At 35.2% G+C, this 7,586-nt stretch overlaps 1 long non-coding RNA gene across 1 annotated transcript; it reads left to right on the forward strand.

Annotated features, from left to right (window-relative positions):
• Nucleotides 1-632: 632 nt before the first annotated feature.
• On the forward strand, nt 633-2,513 carry LOC147837877 (uncharacterized). The gene is made up of 2 exons (XR_015526908.1): nt 633-728; nt 1,294-2,513. It is a non-coding gene; the product is annotated as an uncharacterized LOC147837877 (long non-coding RNA).
• The last annotated feature ends 5,073 nt before the right edge of the window (nt 2,514-7,586 follow it).

A 7,586-nucleotide genomic window follows, 5' to 3' on the forward strand; every position in this document is an offset into this window, starting at 1 on the left:
AAATGTATTTGAGAACACTTGCGGTGCTTTTGAGTTGGGAAAGAGGTTGGGTTATGGACAGGTTTGGTGGCATAGGTAGGTTTAAGAGTGGGTTAAGGTGTAAGGGATGGTCAACAGTGTATTTACAAATGTAATAACAAAAGTCAATTACATATGTAATTAAATCAATGTCTTTAATCAAGCATAAGTACACAATAAATACATGTATTTACACAATAAGTACATTGTAGCAAACTATTAATTCCTGTGTAAGTACATATTAGTTAAGGCCACTTAATATAAAGTGGGACCTAAAAGGCTTAAGCATTTAAACGGCATGTTTTTGAACTGGAAGGTGTCTCTCTTGTTTAACTGTGATCCGATTCGATCAAGCAAAAGATGCCTTATTACTCTGTAAACAGGGCAGCATCAGTCATGGTACACTCAAAAAAATGAACTTTCCCTATTGTTAGTTTTACTAAACCCATCCTTGTTCACATTACATAAAACATAATAGTAATTAAATGAACATAAGTTTACCATGTTATTTCTACAAAAATGTAGTACTGTAGGCTTTACTTAATAAGGGTTTGACAGGCCAACTTAACATTGTTGAGTAAAACGCAAAAACCTCTTAAGATTGGATATTTGCTGATACCGTAGCTGCCTACCTGGAGGCGGAACAAAGGAACAGTCAGAGAGAGGAACATGTGAAGCACATGAGGAGGAGAAGATGGTGGCTTTGTCAGGTATGAGTTTTTCATTAATCTTTAGTGTTAAATATCACCAGGAAAAGTGATGTGAGTGTTCACAGAATTATGTTAATTTATTATATCAGTGTATTATGGAGTCTTTTGAATGTTAGCATTTTTAGCCTGTTATACTGACTCGTGTTTCTCAAGGAAAGCATGTGGCAGTGCAAAGACTGCAAAATAACCATCACAACTAGATCACAGTTGTTGAAACACTATAGATTAGTGCATAGACATTGTGGTCGCGGTATTCGTTTTTCATGCACTTATTCTGACTGTCGCTGTAGATTTAAAACGTGGAGTGCACTACACAGCCATCTTAATTGTGGCCAATTGAATTTCTTTGAAGGAATGATGATTTCTTCACATTTTTTAAAATTCAGTACAGAAGCCTGTACTTTTGACCACCCTAACAAACACAGTAAAGTAGTTTTGTAAGTCACTGCAGGTGCGTGATGTGAAAGATTAAGGAATGGACAGTTGATACAAAATTCTTTAAATTTACAATCTGTATTTTTGATGTAATTAAACTGAACAGTGATACTGTTTTTGTGTTTTGTAGGCGACAGACTTTGAGAGAGACATGGCAAATACTGTCATTAAAATCTACATCGTTAAGCCTGAAGGTTTAGAAGTCTGTGACCCACCATCAGTTGCTGGACTGATTTTTGAGGGAGTAAAAGTGCTTCAGAACCTTGGCGATGTCACCAAGGCTTGTTCTCTTTCTTTGAGAGTCAAATACAGCGTGAATCTCAGTTATCCTTCAGACCTGAAATACACTTTTGAGTTTTTCAGAAAGTGTTGCTGGGACTTGCACATAAACTGTCACACAAAATACAAGTTCTCAAAAACAAACTTGTTGGCTGAATCAGTACATCATTCTGGACGAATGAAAGAAATAGAGGAAGAAGCTTTTTTGAGACACTTAAATTGTTTCTAGTTTTAAAATTAAGGGCCAATTTTAAAGTTATCTATAACGATGGCACCAAAGTTTTAAATGGAGTTCTACATCTTTAAATGGTTATAATTGTTTGATTATTTACAAAGATTCTGATTTTCAGTTTTATTCTTTTCTTTGCTTTTTTTAAATTCTTATGCTGCTTGTCTTAAACTTTCCTTTTCTTGTTCAAAGTAAAATTTATTACTTGCAGTTGCACATATTGAAAGAACATTTTGGTCAATAGTAAAACTTCTTTTATAATTTTTTTTATGTTTATTTTTTTTAAACAAGCTGTTGTTTTGTGGTGGTTTTCATAAATAAAGGTCAGTTGTATACTTTAACAATATATTAAACCTTTTGAAATATCAGCAATTGAGCATTGTAGCATTTTGTGACACTGGAAAAAAATGTCAAATTACTTTTGTAAATTTGCTCTTATACATTTTTCTTCCAATATTTGAAGTAGCACATTGTAAGAATGTTCACTATTGACCAAATGTTGCTTTTGCATTTTTTTCTTTCTTTTTGTACTTTTATTTGAACTGTTTGAGAATGTTTACAAAAATAGAGGCCAGTTTTAATGTTACTCTCACTGTTGATTGTAAAGATCAGAAATGAATTTTAGCAGTATTTTAACATTCCATGTACAACATTTTTCAAAGTAAGATTATTTCAGATTCTTAAAGCCAGTTGCACTTTAAAAGACCCTGTAAATGTTAACTGAAAGCATCTGATGTTTTAGTGTGTTTGTTTCAAAGGAAATTGAAATTGTTTTATGGGTTTTTAGCAGTTGTATGTTGCAAAACATTGCAAAGAAAATAAATTCATTTTGTTTCTAAAAATATGTTTGATTATTTAAGTTTTACACTTGTAGAGCACATACATTAGAAGTGAAATATATATATATATATATATAAATAAAGTGTTCACCTTACATACTAAAAGTTCATAATTCTAACATAACATTACTAAGTAAAATATACATAAAACTAAAATGCAATAATGACACATCTAAATGGGTTGAATGTACTAAGAAATATTTTGTAAACTTTACATGGATTTCTTTAGTTTATTTAACTATATTGTTACTTGTAGAAACTACTCAACACAGTTACGTGGAACCACTTGACACTCTTTTTTTATGTAAGTCCAACAAATCATTTTTTTGAGTGTAAATTCGCCAACTCTCTCACATCTGCGTAATCATCCTCGCCTTTCTCATAGTAATCTTTATAAACTAGCCCACGTACGGTGCACGATAGCTGCGCACTGTACACTGTAAAAAATAAATCCGTAAAATTTACGGTAGAAAACCGGCAGCTGTGGTTGCCAGTACTTTACCGTTAAAAACACGGTACAAACCGTAAAAGTAATTTCTAATTTTTAAGGTAAACGCACATATTTTATTACTTTATAGAGGTAATATGTCTGTATTTTGAATGACCAACATCTACACATCTTTTGTTACACAGTTAGACACGTTAGCACACCCACATGCAGGTGGTGATAAGGAAGTTACATAATGAGCCAGTGCTCATCACAATCAACTTTTCCCACAAGTAGAAAAGAGTATCAGCAAATAGAAGGTGCTCAGTAATTCACACAGCTACTAAACACCAGTATGGTGACACGCATAAATATAAAGTCATGAAATAACATTGTTTATCAACATTAGATGTAACATAAATCTCTAATGTACATAACTGATGGGGAAACAACTAAAAAGATTCAATTCAATTCAGCTTTATTTGTATAGCGCTTTTACAATGTAGATTGTGTCAAAGCAGCTTCACATAAATGGTAATAGTAGCTGGAACAGTGTGGTCCAGGTTTTAGTGTTTAAGTTCAGTTCAGTTTAGCTCAGTTCAGTGTGATTTAATCATTACTGAGAGTTCAAACAAAGCAAATTCATCGATGCGTAGCTCTACCAATCCTGAACCATGCGAGGCAGTGGCGACAGCGGAGAGGGAAAAAAAACTTCACCTGATGGGAGTGAAGAAAAAAAACCTTGAGAGAACCAGACTCAGTTGGGCACGACCATTTTAATTTCTCCGCTGGCCAAAAGTCTTGTGCAGAGCTTCATTCGCCGTGGTTGAGGCTGGAAAATGGCCTCAGCGAAGACTCGTCTGTCCCTGGAGCGTCGCTGGAATCAGATTCATGTTCTCCACTCCCCAAGATCCATAGTAATGTTAAGAAAATGCATAAAAAGTGATGTGCCATGCAGGGAATTCTGGGAAAGTCAATTTAGGGTCATTCGCTGTATATATTAAGGAAACATACCGTTTACCAGGTTACAGATTTGTACTGTAGCATTTTTACAGTTTTTTACTGTTGAAATCACGGCCATTATTATTGCGCAATGATAAGAAATAATATAGATCGCGCCACCAAACACATGAAAACAAAAGTAAAGAGCGTGGTTTGAAAAATGTAAGGAGTAGAAAGTACAGATATTTGTGTAAAAATGTAAAGTAAAACTAAAAAGTTATCAAAAAAATAAGTACCAGAAAAATCTACTTAAGTACAGTGACAAAGTATTTGTACTTTGTTACTTCCCATCTCTGGTCTCTGGGTCATTGCGTGTAAAAATTTTGGACACTTTCTTGAACCCTTTTAATGCTTCTAAATAGCTTTCTGCAATTATAAATCGCCCATGTCTTGAAGTAGTTCATCGTGATGCGATTTACCTTCTAAGTGGGATTTGATTGGACAGGAATCACAGGATTTATAATCCTCATATGAAAAAATGAAGGAAAAAATGGTCACACTTTACAATAAGGTTCATTAGTTAAAGTTAATTAATGCATTTACTAACACGAACAAACAATGAACAACACATTTACTACTGTATTTGTTCATGTTAGTTAACGTTAGTTAATGAAAAGACAGTAGTTCATTGTTAGTTCATGTTAACTCATGGTGCATTAACCTATGTTAACAAGCATGTACTTAGATGTTAATAATGCATTAGTAAATGTTCAATGATGATTAATATGATACTATGATTAATAAATGCTGTACATGTGTTGTTCAGGATTAGTTCATGTTAGTAAATGCATTAACTAATAAACCTCATTGTAAAGTGTTACCAAAAAAATTAAGTAGAGACTGCTGTTTGAAGGAAAGCAGTGGAGTAAAAGGACCAATACTGCACTAACATGTACTCAAGGGAAAGTAAAAGTACATATCTTTAAAACTACTTAGTAAATTACAATTCCTGAGAACAACTACTCAATTAATGTAGTTTGAGTATTTCTAATTTGTTACTTTACATCAGTGATGATTTCATATGTTTTCATTTAAGAATGTCTGATTTTTAAACATCATTACCCCTAACCCTACCCCTCATTAGGGGATGAGCAAATCGTACTAAATTGTAGCAGTAGAAATGAATACAAATTAGCCACGTAATCAAAAAAGCATGAATTGCCATGAGATTGCGTTGTAATTGGTATCTGCTCCTTGTGAAAAATATTGTTTTAAAATACATAATAATTATTATAATAATGTTTTTATTAGGCTGCTTAATATACACTTTTTTATTTTCCAAATACACATTTATCTATCAATAAAACTTTTTTAATAAAGCACAAATTACATTTGAGATCCCGAATCATTTTCTAAATGAATACTGCTCCCACTGACTACATTTAATATGATTGACTACAATTATTCCACTAACTAGATCTGTTATCCATAAACATGAGACAATATGCCAAACGCGTTGGCTCAGACGGAAAAAAAGGGCAGGCCGGAATGAAATGACGGTGGATGACGAGGGCAGAAAAACCACAGAAAGCAGGAAACCGCCAGGGAAACAGAGGTGACAGGGACTGAGAGAGAGGGAAAGGCTGTTTCTGCCTTGTTGCTCCAGAGATTCATTGCTCTCCTCATCAATCATGGAGGGCTGATGAAATTGTTCCTGCCCAGAGAGAGCCTCATGGCTCTCATGTGCAGAGTTGGCATAAATCCTGCTGGCAGGGAATAGAAGTGGATTATATTGTGCAAATTAATTGTTGCTCGAATTTGCCACTTTTCTTTTTGCCCGCGGAGGGCTTGAAACATGAGTGGAGTATTGTCTTATTCTCAATGCTGTTTTTTGCGCTGACAAGTCCACTAGATTCTTACCATTTAAAAAAATGACTTCAAGGGTTTTCCATTTGTTTAAAGTTCTCTGAAGTTTCTTTATAATGTTATAATGATTAAAACAACAAAAAAGATGTCATTTAGAACAGGGGTTCCCAAACTTTTCAACCCACGACCCCCAAAATAACAATGCCAGTGACTCGCAAGCCCCACATTCCTCAAAGGTGGTTGTTAATATACAAACGTTGCGCACACAATAAGCCTACATAAACACGAGCATGTTAACAACACAAAAAAGTGCAACAGTCTAACAATCATATCATTTTTACAGTGATTTATTAATTTGTTTAATTAATATTAACCTTACCTTTAAGACTGGTGGATACAGTGTTTTCAGCATTTCAAGTTTCAGTTTCAAGTCTATTCTTGGTTTAATTTTGTAAACCGCCACTCAGAGATCATTCTCAACGTTCAGATTGTGCCTGTATGTGTTTTTAAAGTATTTAATTGCCATAAAGTTGTCAGAAAGTTTAACAATTGGCATTTCTCTGTGGAGTTTGCATATACTCTCCGTGTTTACATGGGTTTCCTCTGGGTGCTCTGGTTTCTCCCACAGTCCAAAGACAGGCGCTATAGGTGAATTGAATAAGCTAAATTGGCCGTAGTGTATGTGTGTAAAAGAGTGTGCATGTTTCCCAGTGCTGGGTTGCCGCTGGAAGGGCATTTGCTGTGTAAAACATATGCTGGATAAGTTGACAGGTCATTCCGTTGTGGCGATCCCTGATTAATAAAGGCACTAAGTTGAAAAAAAAAATTAATGAATGGACCATGTGACCCCCTGTCCTTGTCCTGCCACCCCCCAGGGGTCCCGACCTCCACTTTAAGAACCACTGATTTAGAAGACCAGATTTTGAACACCTCATCAAAACAAAGTGTTTAAATACACTGCAAAATCCAAAAATTTACTTATCTATATTATTTTTTGGCTTCTGTATTTGTCTTACTTGCTTTGTGGAACCGTTCTTCGCCAGACTCAAACTCCATCATCGTGGTCAACTCCTCTCTGCATCTCAAGTCCACCAACGTACATGGCGAGCTACTGGACAAACTGGTAACAGCAGGAAAGCCGTCCATAAGAAGGTAATCGGTCAGCTGGTAAGTGTGAAAAGGAACAACGTCAAACCACCACATAGATTTCATTTTAAAGACGAAATGCAGCTATTTGTACTTCAAACTCCACACAGAAATCCCAACTGACCCAGCCGAAGCTCAAACCAGCGACCTTCTTGCTGTGAGGTGAACGTGTTACTGTAACAGAGGCCAGCTAGGAAAGAGCTGAGCAGGTAAACCTCACTACTCTGACCTCTAAAGGTGCTCTAGCGACAGACGCTAAAGGCCATGGTCTTTAGCCTCCTTGGTAGAGCACCTGACTCCAATGCAGAAGATCAGTGGTTCGATCCCAGCCCCGAGCGGGTTGGGTGGTGTAGCACCGGCAAGGTTATACTACCCACTGCACTACCACATCACCTATGTTTGTAACTCATTGAACATAAATAGTGCACTGTTAACTGTACTAAAGTTCTAGTTATCTTTCACAAAACTTTTTTAAAGAAGTAAATTAGTGTTTTTATAAGCGATCATGCTTTTTAAATTAAAAGTTACTATAAATTAAATACTGTATTTAGTTTTAAAGAAAATGGCTGTAATACTGTAATGTAACATTATATTTAAGGCAAAAATTCCACATCAAAATGTTGTAAACAAATCCACTTTAAAACATTTGGTGAACAAAGGACCACGTTCTTATTGACGCTGTTCGAAAATCGACA

This window comes from Danio rerio, chromosome 25 (assembly GCF_052040795.2).
Source record: "Danio rerio strain M-AB ecotype USA chromosome 25, GRCz13ab, whole genome shotgun sequence".
NCBI lineage: Eukaryota > Metazoa > Chordata > Actinopteri > Cypriniformes > Danionidae > Danio > Danio rerio.